This window comes from Glossina fuscipes, unplaced genomic scaffold (genome assembly GCF_014805625.2).
Source record: "Glossina fuscipes isolate IAEA_lab_2018 unplaced genomic scaffold, Yale_Gfus_2 110124, whole genome shotgun sequence".
NCBI lineage: Eukaryota > Metazoa > Arthropoda > Insecta > Diptera > Glossinidae > Glossina > Glossina fuscipes.
This window is the reverse complement of record NW_024005751.1, coordinates 1-12194: the sequence shown is the minus strand read 5'-3', so window position 1 is coordinate 12194 and position 12194 is coordinate 1. Positions and strand designations below refer to the sequence as shown.

Below are 12194 nucleotides of genomic sequence, written 5' to 3'. Positions count from 1 at the left end.
TTCAGCTATTAGATTCCTGAAGACGTAATTTGGAGTATCTTCTTTCTCGTGCATAGACAGTGAGATGTCAAAAGAGCAGTCTTTCAAAATCCAGGGAGGTTTAACACTAAAAGAGCGGGAAATTTTTAAGGGAATGTTCAATTCCTTTGCGATGCACAAACAACGGTCAATTGCAGATGGTGACTTTGGAATTTTCTTCGCAATAATAATCTTTCTTACGTCATCACCGAGAATGGATTTGTTTGAATTAAGAAGCTTAGGGACTATTTTAGCTTTTAACTCATACAGTCTATTTTCTAAAGTTGGGAGACCAGTTTCAATTATAATATTATTTATGGGCGTCGTCCGAAAAGCATAACAACTTGCTCTGACGGCTTGGTGATAGACCGGTTTAAGGATGTTGATATTATACTTGCAGCTATTGCCATAAATTATCAAAGCATAGTCAATCTTGCTTAACACAAGCATTTTTGTAAGATAAGCAATAGTGTTAATATGCGCATGGCTTCTCCAAGCAACGTACTGTATGAAATTTACCCTTGTTAAAAGGGAGTTTTTTAACCGAAGACAGTGTGCTTTCCAACGATAATTGTTGGAAAACGTGAGCCCGAGAACATGGAGCGTCTGCACATTTAGTACTGGTAGGTCGTTAATATGCATCAGTAGGTTTCCTGCATCGCACATTTGTTTTCGACATATGTGCATTTTTTTTGATTTTTGTATAGAAATTTTAACTCCTGACGAGTTTGCCCACGTGGAGATCTCACATGCTATAGATTCGAGAATGTTGATTGCTTTCGTGTTGTCTTTTTCTTTTGTAAAAATGTATACATCGTCCGCGTAGAGACAATGTTCCAATCTTGGTACACGGCAAAGAATTTTGCTAATTTCGTTGAAAGCTATCTGGAAAAGCATGAAAGAGAAAGGAGATCCTTGCGGAATGCCATTCATTAGCGGAAAGGAATCAGAAAGATGATTGTTGATTCTAACTTTGAACCGCCGATGCGACATGAATGATTTGATGTAGTTGAAGAATTTGGGTCCAACATTCCATGATTTCAAGAGTCTTAAGATAACATGAAGACCAACTCTGTCAAATGCTTTTTCGAAATCAATTGAGAGAATTGTTACGTGATTTCGTGCGGAAATTGCTTTGCTTGTGAAATAATCAATATGTAACAGAGCGTCGATGCATCCTATACACCGCTTGAAACCAACTTGTTGCTTTGTTATCAGGTTCTTGGATTCAAGAAACCAAGATAATCTAGATGCCATAATCTTCTCTAAAACCTTAGAGAGGCAAGATAAAAGAGAAATTGGGCGATAATCAGATGCGATGGAGACATTTTTTGACTTTGGAATTGGAACAACTTTTGCCATTTTCCACATGTAGGGTCAGTCATAAATACCGTATTATATAGGTCCAGTAATTTCTTTTTACTAGACTTAGACATAGCACTGATCATTTGGTATGAGATGCGGTCTAGACCAGGTGTCTTCCCCTTCAAATTGGAGAGACAACTTCCAAGTTCTGAGGTAGATACGCTATTTTCCAGGAACATGGCACATCTATCGATATTATTTGAAGGAGATATTGGAGTCCTTTTATTTTCAATGAAAGCCTTGGGAGAAGTTGCTGTCAGAGGAGTATTCGCACCACACTTTTCCAAAGTAATTAGAAATCTCATCTGCGTCAGTTAAAGTTCCATTGGGAGTGCAGATGGCAGAAATTTCGTTCAGGTTTGAAGTCCCATTAAGTCTGTTGATTTTGTTCCAGACAACTTTCATTGATGTATTTCTGTGAATTCGTCTCGAGAAAAGTTCGAAACTAAGTGCCTTTGATTTCCGTAATTCCTTCCTGAATAGAGCATTGGCCTTTTTGTATAATAACAAGTGATTCTGATCAGGACATCTCTTAAAGCGGTGCCATAGATCCATTTTATTTTTCCTCAAAAACGAAAGCGTGCTGTTCCACCAAGGAACCCTAGCTCGTTTAAAAGAGGTGTTGGATTGAGGAATAGAAAGATGAGCAGCCGTGCGAATCGCTTTAGACATAATAGCAGCATCATGGTTGCAGTTTCCGTTAAATGGCTTTGAATTCAAAAATGACTCCACCTGTTTGGAGTAATTGATCCAATCCGCTTTAACTAGGAGGAATTTGGCCTGTTTTGCTGGAGTAGCAGAGGACGTTGAAAGTTTAAGATCGATTATGATTGGAAAGTGATCGCTATTATGTAGATCATCAGAAATAGACCAGGACACCAAAGGAAGAAGTGATGGAGAGCAACATGTTAAATCAATATGTGAAAAAGTATGATGAGTTGAGAAGTGCGTTGGTTTTCCATCATTTAAAACGCAAATGTTGCTTTGAAAAAAGGCCTTTTCTAAAACAGTACCGCGAGTGTTGTTCACTGTTGAGCCCCAGATGGTATTCCAGCTGTTGAAATCGCCGCATATAATTAATGGGGGAGAAAGTACAGAGAATAAATTGTAGAGTTCTTGCTGAGAAAACGATTGCGAAGGTGGAATATAGAGCGAAAGCACTGTAAATTTTATATTTAACATTATTTGTATCGCTACGGCTTGTATATTTGAGCTTAAATTTATGCGTTTGTGAGGTATACTTGATTTTATAAAAACACCTACTCCTTTGGAATATGAGTTTTGATCAGCATTCGTGAAGTATCCAGTATATGATTTGGGTGGAATAGGATTAAAAGAGCTTCTACAATGGGTTTCTTGAAGCGATAAAAAGGTTGGATTAAAATCACTTATGAGTGTACGGAGTTCATCAAAATTATTAATAAGTCCCTTAATGTTCCATTGTAGAATTTTAAAAACTTTATTTAATTGTAATGACATGTAAGCAGAGTGGAGGGAGAGTTAAGTTGACATGTCAGCGTCTCCGTCGGGAAGGTCGCTATAGGAATTTTTCGTGAATGATTTATTCTTACCAGCAGAATAATCTGCATTTAGGTGATTTGGTACATTTGAAGCGCAACGGGTTGGCGCACGTGAATAATTTGAAATTGAAGGTTGATTGAGGGATGAAAGAATGGATTCATTAACACTTGTGATTTGTTGAGTAAAGTTGAGAGCTGGAGATTCTGGAGAATTTGGTATATTAGATTTTAGCAAATGTGTTGTTGTTTTAATTATTTCAATATTTGCAGTTGCTTTGGTTTTCGAAGGTTGATTAATGGATGAAAGAATGGATTCATTACCACTTGTGATATGTTGAGTAAAGTTGAGAGCTGGAGATTCTGGAGAATTTGGTATATTAGATTTTAGCATATATGTTGTTGTTTGGATTTTTTCAATATTTGCAGTTGCTTTGGTTTTTTCAATATTATCTTTGGCAAGTGATGTAACTGGTTTCGCAATATAATTTTTGGTTAATGGTGGAACAGGTCTTTCATTGGAAGCAGTTGCAGTTAAAGTCTTACTAGGCTCGATTTGCGAGGCAACAGCAGCATAGGTATTACTTTTGCCAATTCCATGGGCTACAGATGGATTTCTTTCCCGGTATGTGCGTCGCGCTTCGCCCATGCTACAGTAATTTTCTGTTTTGATTTTTAATATTTCACGCATCTGTACAAAACGTGGGCATTGTTTGTCTAACGCTGAGTGTTGATCATTGCAATTTATGCAGAAACTACGGGTACAGCTTTCAGTATGTGAAGGATGACCACAGTTAGCACAAGATGCAGCATTAGTGCGTCTTTTTGATGTATGACCCAGGCGTTGGCAATTTTTACACCTCATAGGATTTGGGATGTATAGTTCTACTTTAGATTTATACCACGCCACATCAACTGTTCGCGGTAATCGATAGCGATCAAAAGTTAAAATAATCCTTCCTGTAGGAGAGCGTGTTTTTCCGTCATCATTCAGTTTGTTTAATTTATATGCTTCAGTCACTCCTTGAATGCCCATTTCGCGAACAATTTCATCTTCCGGCACATGCTTTAAGCAAGGGGCATAAATTACGCCTCGAACCGAGTTAAGTTTCTCATGTAGTTTAGCTAAAATAGCACATAGATTAGCTAAAGATTTGGCCTTTATGAGTTTTTCGGTTGCGCGCGGGCTCCCAGCGAGGACCAGTGAATTCCCATCGCGTAGAATCGAGATGGAGTCGATGTATGTTGTAATGCTATCTAGAGCTTTTTTTATAGCAAACGGGCTAATTTGGGACATTGTTATTCGAGCATCGGTTGAAGAAATAACAATATATTTTTTATCAATAGGGGTTATATCGGTGATTGGCAACAACGGAAAATCGGAATTTTTACTTTTTTTTCTTTGGAGGGATGTATCACTTAATAGATGAAATCTATTCGAGTTTTTGTCTGTCAGATGTTTTTAATTTTTTTTTTTTTTTTTTTTTTTTTTTTTTTTTTTTTAATGTATTGAAAGGAAAACACGTACGATATCGGCGATGAACACTTTTCGCAATAAACACCCAGAAAGTTCAATAGATTATAATAAGTTTGAGAACTTTTAAAAATGTATAACGTAATAAAGAAATTAAATTGCAAAATTTTTTTCACAAAGAGAAAAATATGACCACAGCGCTTGAACAGAGTTGCCGATTGTGTGTGTAAAAATTTAGTATAAATAGTGCGTAAGAAAATAAAGAAAAGGAGTTCTCATCAGAGTTCTCATAAAGCAACTCAACCAAGCGTTTTACTCGTTAATAACACAAGGCGTTCAATCCGCCTGAACCACTAAGATTAGTGACCATCTTATGCCAAGACACTTTAGCATTATAAAAGACGGATAGACTTGGCGTACTGCAGTCGAGCAGCATAGGGCTAAACTGCTAAACTACATTCATTAACACTTTGGGAATGATTCATAGGGAATCTTCCCGTAAACAAATATCAAACAGATAATCTAAACACACGATACTATATCAATCTTATTACAGTATAAGTACGATCATGCAAGTCGTAACTAAGGTTGCGACTACAACCTAAGTTAAGCATACACATAAGCATAGTACCTCAAAACTCATGTAAACACATAGAACATGTTGGCAATAGGACAAGCGAGTGAGACTCAAACTATAAAAGAACAGCGCATCGCAGAGACTCGTTCATTTTGGTGTCATAGCCGTCTAAGGAGGTAAGTGCCCACGGACAAATCGACAAGTTGACCTTTATTAAGAGTTTTTTTGTGACTTACGGATACGGGATGTGCTGACTTAGCTGTTAGTCGCCATCCCTGAAGGACTTGTAGGACTCTTGACTCACGGATAGGGGATGTGCTGACTTAGCTGTTAGTCGCCATCCCTGAAGGACTTGCAGGACTATTGACTCACGGATAGGGGATGTGCTGACTTAGCTGTTAGTCGTCATCCCTGTAGGACTTGCAGGACCATTGACTCACGGATAGGGGATGTGCTGACTTAGCTGTTAGTCGCCATCCCTGGAAGACTGAAGGACACTTTTTTTTTTGTGCACTTATATACGAGTGACCAACCTAAGACAAACCGCCGAGGCAGCTCTGACACTGGGAACGGTTCTTTTTTTGTAGCGCTTCGCGGTAAATCTACGAAGTTAATAACAGTAACAATAAGTAAATCGAGCGCCACGTGTAAGCCACAGCAGAAGTCGGGTCATCTCGTTGGTTCCTTTCCTTGCCGTACCCATTGGTGTACTTCTCTCCCGTAAAAAGGGAACAATAAAACTAAGGAAATTGTACACCATTCCCCCCGAAGGTCCGGATTTTTATTCAAAATTTCTTGCAACGAACATTGGAGTGACTGAGTTATACCTCGCCCAAGAAAACTCGTTACAGCTTAAAGGAAAGGCTATGGGGTCTAGCATACGAATTGGTTATGAAGACCATTGAACATTTAAATCAACCGATGTGTGTAGAGTTCGCAGGGGAAATTGTCGGCGCCTTGTTCCTAGAGAAAACGTCCCATTGACAGAGGTAAGGCAAAAGACATAAAGATATAAGACTCACCTCGACGGAGAAAACTTTCGCTATCGCAAGGCAAGAAAGACCCTCCTCATGGGTCTATAAAACAGGCAAATTTTACTGGCTATGTGAAAATATTAAACGCTCGTGGCGCCGAAACCAAATAAGCCTTCACATAAACTAACAGCGTATCGATCTATTTACCTGTTGGCCACAATGGGCAAAGTGTACGAACAGTTAATTAGTAGCAGCATTGAAGAATCGCTGGAACGCCCAAACGGCCTGTCGAATTGTCAATTTGATCTGAGGAGAAAGAGGAGGATAAGGCAATAGAAATCGTCAACGATATTGCAGTAGAAACCACAGAGGGCAAGCGTTGTTTCGGGATCAACAAACAAGATCGTCTAGTGGTACAGCATCGGGGTAAAAAAGTACCCTATTAACTTATCAATATCGTGCCTAACTACGTTTCGGGCAGGACACTCCGATATGACAGAGGAATCGTGCAGAGGACGATTGGTTAGGGGAGAGGTACGCCAGGATTTAGTTCTAGACCCGACACTGTTGAATGTTATGTACGACCACCGTCTGAAATTAACCCTGTAAAAGGGAGTTTCAATAGGAAGTTTTGCCGACGATATTGGAATAACAGTCGTAACCAAGACTTTAGAAGAAATCTGCGCTGTCACAAAGTAGTCAAGAGATGGCTACATGGATTTAAAATTATCTAAAGAAACGACAGAAGGGTAGTAACAACCTTAAGGAAGAAGTTGGTAAAGACCACATTTACGGTTGGTGATAATGATATGCCAAGATGCTAGGAACGCTAGGAATTACGATCAACTGCAGATGACCATACAAAAAGCAACTGCAGCGTACAAACGGAAGAGCAGCGGAAACATCAAAGGCGTTAGCGCGACTGCTGCCAAACACGCGAGGCTCTGGTCAAGACTGTCGAAAGGCGACTGAGGTGATAGCAGCAACTATATTATACGGCGCCCCTATTTAGCAAAAGGCACTCGGGGTAGTGTCGCACTCAGGAGCCAGTAAAACTGTATATCCGACTTTTTTCTAAAAGTTTGCATCGCATATAGAACGGTGTCAGAAAGTCCGTGTCATTTGGTCGGTCATATTCTTCGTAAAATCCAACGTTTGTGTCGGCGTTAATGCTCCATTGAATCCAATTGGGACAAATTTTTACTTGCATTTCTGCTGTAATTTCCGATACAACATCTGAACGCGTATTTCAGGCTACGCTTATGGAGTAGCATCGACGGACCAGCCATTGACAGCCTTCAAAACTCAGAAGCTGCAAATCAGGTTTGAACGGTATATTTGCTGTTCTCAAAGCATCCCGTGGTCCAAGTGCTTGTAGTACGTATTTAAACTCAAAACTTATTTAGAAATTTACTTGCAATAATACAAATTTATACATATATGCATCACAAATACTTCCAAAAAAACGTAAGTAGTTTAAGGGGATTGGAAGCATCCCGGAAAGACTTCCGTCGTCTTATAACAATTCTCTGTCGTGAAGCTCGATTCTCTTCCATTAAATGGCATAAAATGACGTGTGTAGCATTCTAACTAATATTTATATATTGATTGATAAAAAATGATTATTTATTAACAGTTAAGAATATACTACTTACCTTTCAAAAATTTAAACTTTTTTGGTCAACTGTAGCGAAACACACTTTTTGTTTGATAATATTTTTTAGTTTTATTTAAAGAGTATGTAATCTGCCATAACTTTGGCTTCTCTCTGACCTAACTCTACAGTGGTAAGTGTCTTATATAGCAAGTAACTTGTTTTATAGTGTGTGAAAATATGTGAAACTGGATCCACAATCTTATCGTGTGAAGATGTGAGAAATAGATATAGATGTATACTTACCATAATATGTGAGAAAATTCAAAAGTGTAAACTTAGCGTAATATTAGTAAATGAGATGAATATATATGTGTGAGAAAACAAAAGTGTTAGTTTAGCATAATATTAGAAGTAGCATTTGCTGGTATTGGTGTCGGCTCTTATTACGCGGCAATGAAGTTTCTTAGCAAATTTCTCCAGTTGCTTTTGCAATTATACGAAATTTAATTTACACTGATTAACTAAATCTTGATAGCCAATTTTACTTAAGCATAATAGTGTTATAAGGATTGTGATTGAGAAGAAGACAGTGCTTGAGAAGAAGAAGTCCGACCTACGTTGAAAAAAAATTGTATTAATGTAATTTCAGTCCGTAACTATTTAATACCAACCTAGGTTTTTGCTACAGCGTGGACTGACGACTCTTCAAATCCTGCAACAATTGATCCTCCTACAGGTGCCATAAAATTTATGTCTGTACTTTGCACAAAAAGATCCACCCGTCCCGCGCTATTTGCCTTTTCAAGCTGATGGGTCAAAGAGGTACTCTGAAGACCATAGCGTTATTCACTACATGCGTATGTCAAATTTGGCAACTAACCCGGCTAAGTTTATAATATCATCACAGTTACGAGGGCCGAAGCAACTTGTTGTTGGCATTACACATAATATTTCTTAGTAGGTGTTAAGCAGGTAGTGGTTATGCTTTTAAAGCATGATTTTTGATCAATTCTAGACCATAGGACGTACTTAGCCTTCGCTTTTTTAAGCTTAATAAACATAATGTTAACGTCATACCGGTAGCCATTGGTGCTATAAAACAACATTTAACCGACTTAATAATAACTTGCAGGCGCGTTGCTTAATTGTGCCACGATAGTTGAATGTGCGGGCGCTTATTCTCACATGTTTGGAATTTTTACAAATTACTGAGAACAAATACGCTATTTTCTCTAAAACGCGATTAGACAATACGCTTATATTCTCTAAAGCCCCAATAGATTATATAAATATATGTTCAATTATTGAGAAGTGTAAACAAACACATACGCTTAGTCTCAGATGTTGGCAATTTTTATACGCTTACTGTCAGATGTTGGCAATTTTCAGACAAATTATTGAAAATCATAGAATCAATAAAATGCAACAAGGCTCGCCAAAACTATGCCAACAAATAATAGAAAATTTTCGTTCAACAAGACTTTCACCTGCAAGGCCATTCATAAATGCAGGGGTTGATTATTTTGAATCGTAATGGACGCTCTACGAAATTAGAGGAAAGAAGCCAACAAGGATTTTATAGTTTTGCTACAAAGGCAGTCCATCTTGAACGTGTAGGTGACTTATCAACTAACGGTTATATAAGAACATTAAAACGTTTCATCACGTGTAGATGGCGCTGTCAAAATATTTACAGTGACAATGCAACTAATCTTATTGGAGCCAGTAACAAATTGGCAGAACTTTTGGACTCAATATTTTGCGATAAGAGAAAAGAATCGATAATGTCAACATGTAGGTCTAAGGGAATACAATTTCACTTCGTTCTACCTAGGGCTTTTAGCTTTTTTTGTGTAGCTTTTGTTTATTTTCATTCATTTCACATTAACATCATAAATTTCACATTTACTAAAAGCAACTCTGTGCTCTCACAATTCTAAACGTATGGTACTTTTTATACGCAATATGAAGGGGAGAGTAAGTAAATGAGCGAACCTCGAATTTCACAACTTTAAAGAGTAAGTAAATGAGCGACCACTTGTTAGTTATAAATATTAGCAATATTTATTCTCCGCATCACATAAAAATACATAAAAATATATGTGCATAAAAATTAATACGAAATTTTTAATAATGATGAAAGCGAAAATTATACGCTGTAACAGATTTCTTATGACGCAAAATATTTCTATCCACTTCTAACATTTGGAATTTCGACGTATGCTAATATATACGAATATATATATAGATAGACAAATGTCTTGTTACAGCGGTTATGATCAAAAGCAAACCCTTATATGGAGAGAAAGTCTAATTTGTAGTTTTCTACGACAGAGAAAATTTTAACGAAATAAATTAGATTTGAATCGGGTCGTTGATGTTTTGAGAAGTATGTCTTTGCAAGAAAATGTGTAATTTTTTGTGCATTATTGCCAAAAGCTTTGAGTTCGTGTTATTTTTCAAAAAGAGAATTGCAGTTTACAAACTTTGGAATGTTAGCTATATCTTAATATTTTCAATTAATTTTGTTTATTTAGAAACTGAAGATTGACTTTTATTTTAGAGATAAAACTAAAAGACAATCAATGATGACAAAAAATAAATTAATATATATTAAAATATATCGAATATAAAAGGAGAGCTCTAAATGACCTCCAAAAGCCTCGTTACGCGTTATAATAAACGTATTAATAATAACAAAAACAAGATTGAGAGAGACTGCTCGCAAACAAAAGTGGTTAATTTAATATTGAATAAAATAATATAAAATAAATTAAGTTGACATAGAAATAATTGACACGTGCGGTTGCCCGGACTCGTTACTGTGCATATTGGCAGGATTGTTGTTTTATAATTTGGTCTATTTTTGAGGGGGGAATTTTTTGATTTGTTATCATGTATAACTAGAAACGAGGAAATGACAAGTTGGTTAAACTAGGAAATTATTATGGACTTGTTGCGTTTCTGTCATCAATAATAAATAGTGTTGTTATTGCAATGGCGCTTTCATTATTTTTCTTTTCCTTTGGAGTACGTGTTGACTTTTTTGAGCAATATAAAGGAATATTTTCAAGCATTTCACCGGTGTTATGGTCGACCTTATGACGGCGTGATGAGTGAGATTAATTTTTTGAACAAATTTTTGCCCACAAATATCACAACCGTATTTTTTACTTTCTGCATGAATTTTGCGATGCATCCACATACTACCAAGTTTAAGGCTGCAAGAATAAATAAGACTATAAATAAATTGCTCCATTATAAATGCCCTAGTACTTACTACTTGCCATAGCGGTCGATGGGTTTTCAAGTGTTTTTTTAGAGACGTTTCCAGATCGAATTCTTTTTCATATTCCGACCATTTATAATTTATTCGATGATTTGTATGTTATGATAACTCGTTTGCATCTTGAAATACATTCGGCTGTTGACTTTGCAAAATTTTGTATCTAAAAGGTCACTCCCAAATTAATGAAATTTCATTTTCGAAGTTTTCAACGTTTAAACTTAATAATTTTTATGCGCTAAAATGAATTTAAACAAGTTAGATTTACGCTTTCAAATATATACCAATGACCAAGGAAAACGTAACATGTAGAATAATTATTTGAAATTTAACATAAATTTTCAAACTTTTATTGTTACATTATATTATTCTACATATTTTATCTTTTTTCAGGGCAAATTCTTAGGTATAATTCGTAAAAATTGTAAACAAATGTGAGAAATAAGAATTGCTTGAATATGTTTATTTATTTGATATGTTGAACGAATAATGGTAGTGAATTATGTAGAGATATAACTCTTTTGCTTTGCTGTTTTGTGATAGCAAATGCTATTGATTTCTTATCGATATTGTGCTAACATGTCAATGATTAGATAGTATGGTTGTATAATATACAACACTTTCCTTTTACGCTATATTACGGTAAGTAATATTTGCCAAGAAAGGGAAATGTCTTTATAGAGTACAAGACAAAACCTTTACCTTCGTTTGATTACTTTTTATTGTCACCTATTAGAGCAATGCAGTGGCAAAAATCATAAAAGTAAGGATTGCTTGGAGAGACCACGTAAAGTTCTTGCAAGATATGCGAATTCTTTAGTCGTTCACGATGAACATATTGTGCAAGATGAAGCAGTAAATTATGATGAGAAAAGAGATCGTTGGAGTAGTTATGATCCCGCCAATGATCGCGAAATTATAGAAGAATATGAGAAGGTGGAAGAAGCTAAACGGCAATTAAAAGCCGAAAAATTAAAGAATGGTTAGTAGAAACCTCCGAAACTTTTATTCCTATATACATTGCCAGAAACTGTTTATTAAATTAGATCCTGATGCGGAAATATCTGATGATGATGGGAATGAGGATAAATATAAATATGTTGACGAAGTGGACATGCCAGGAACTAAAGTGGATTCATAACAACTTATTACAGTACGCAACTTACGTATACGTGAAGATATCGCCAAGTACCTCCGTAACTTGGATCCTAATTCGGCCTATTATGACCCCAAAACCAGATCCATGCGGGACAATCCAAATCCACAAGTACCAGCAGAAGAGTAAGTATTAAAGTATTAAAGTATTATTATGATTATAAATGCAGTATGGCCTTTAAAAACGCATATAACACAATTCCAGGTCAGAGTTTGACGGTGAAAATTTTG

General features: G+C 36.4%; 1 long non-coding RNA gene across 2 annotated transcripts; it reads left to right on the top strand.

Moving 5' to 3' along the window:
* Positions 1-9761: 9761 nt before the first annotated feature.
* Positions 9762-12194, top strand: LOC119644323. 2 transcript variants are annotated; one of them, XR_005248499.1, is made up of 5 exons: positions 9762-9911; positions 11202-11450; positions 11545-11790; positions 11855-12089; positions 12169-12194. It is a non-coding gene; the product is annotated as an uncharacterized LOC119644323 (long non-coding RNA). The 2 variants fall into 2 exon arrangements; XR_005248498.1 differs by lacking the exon at positions 9762-9911 and adding an exon at positions 9978-10256.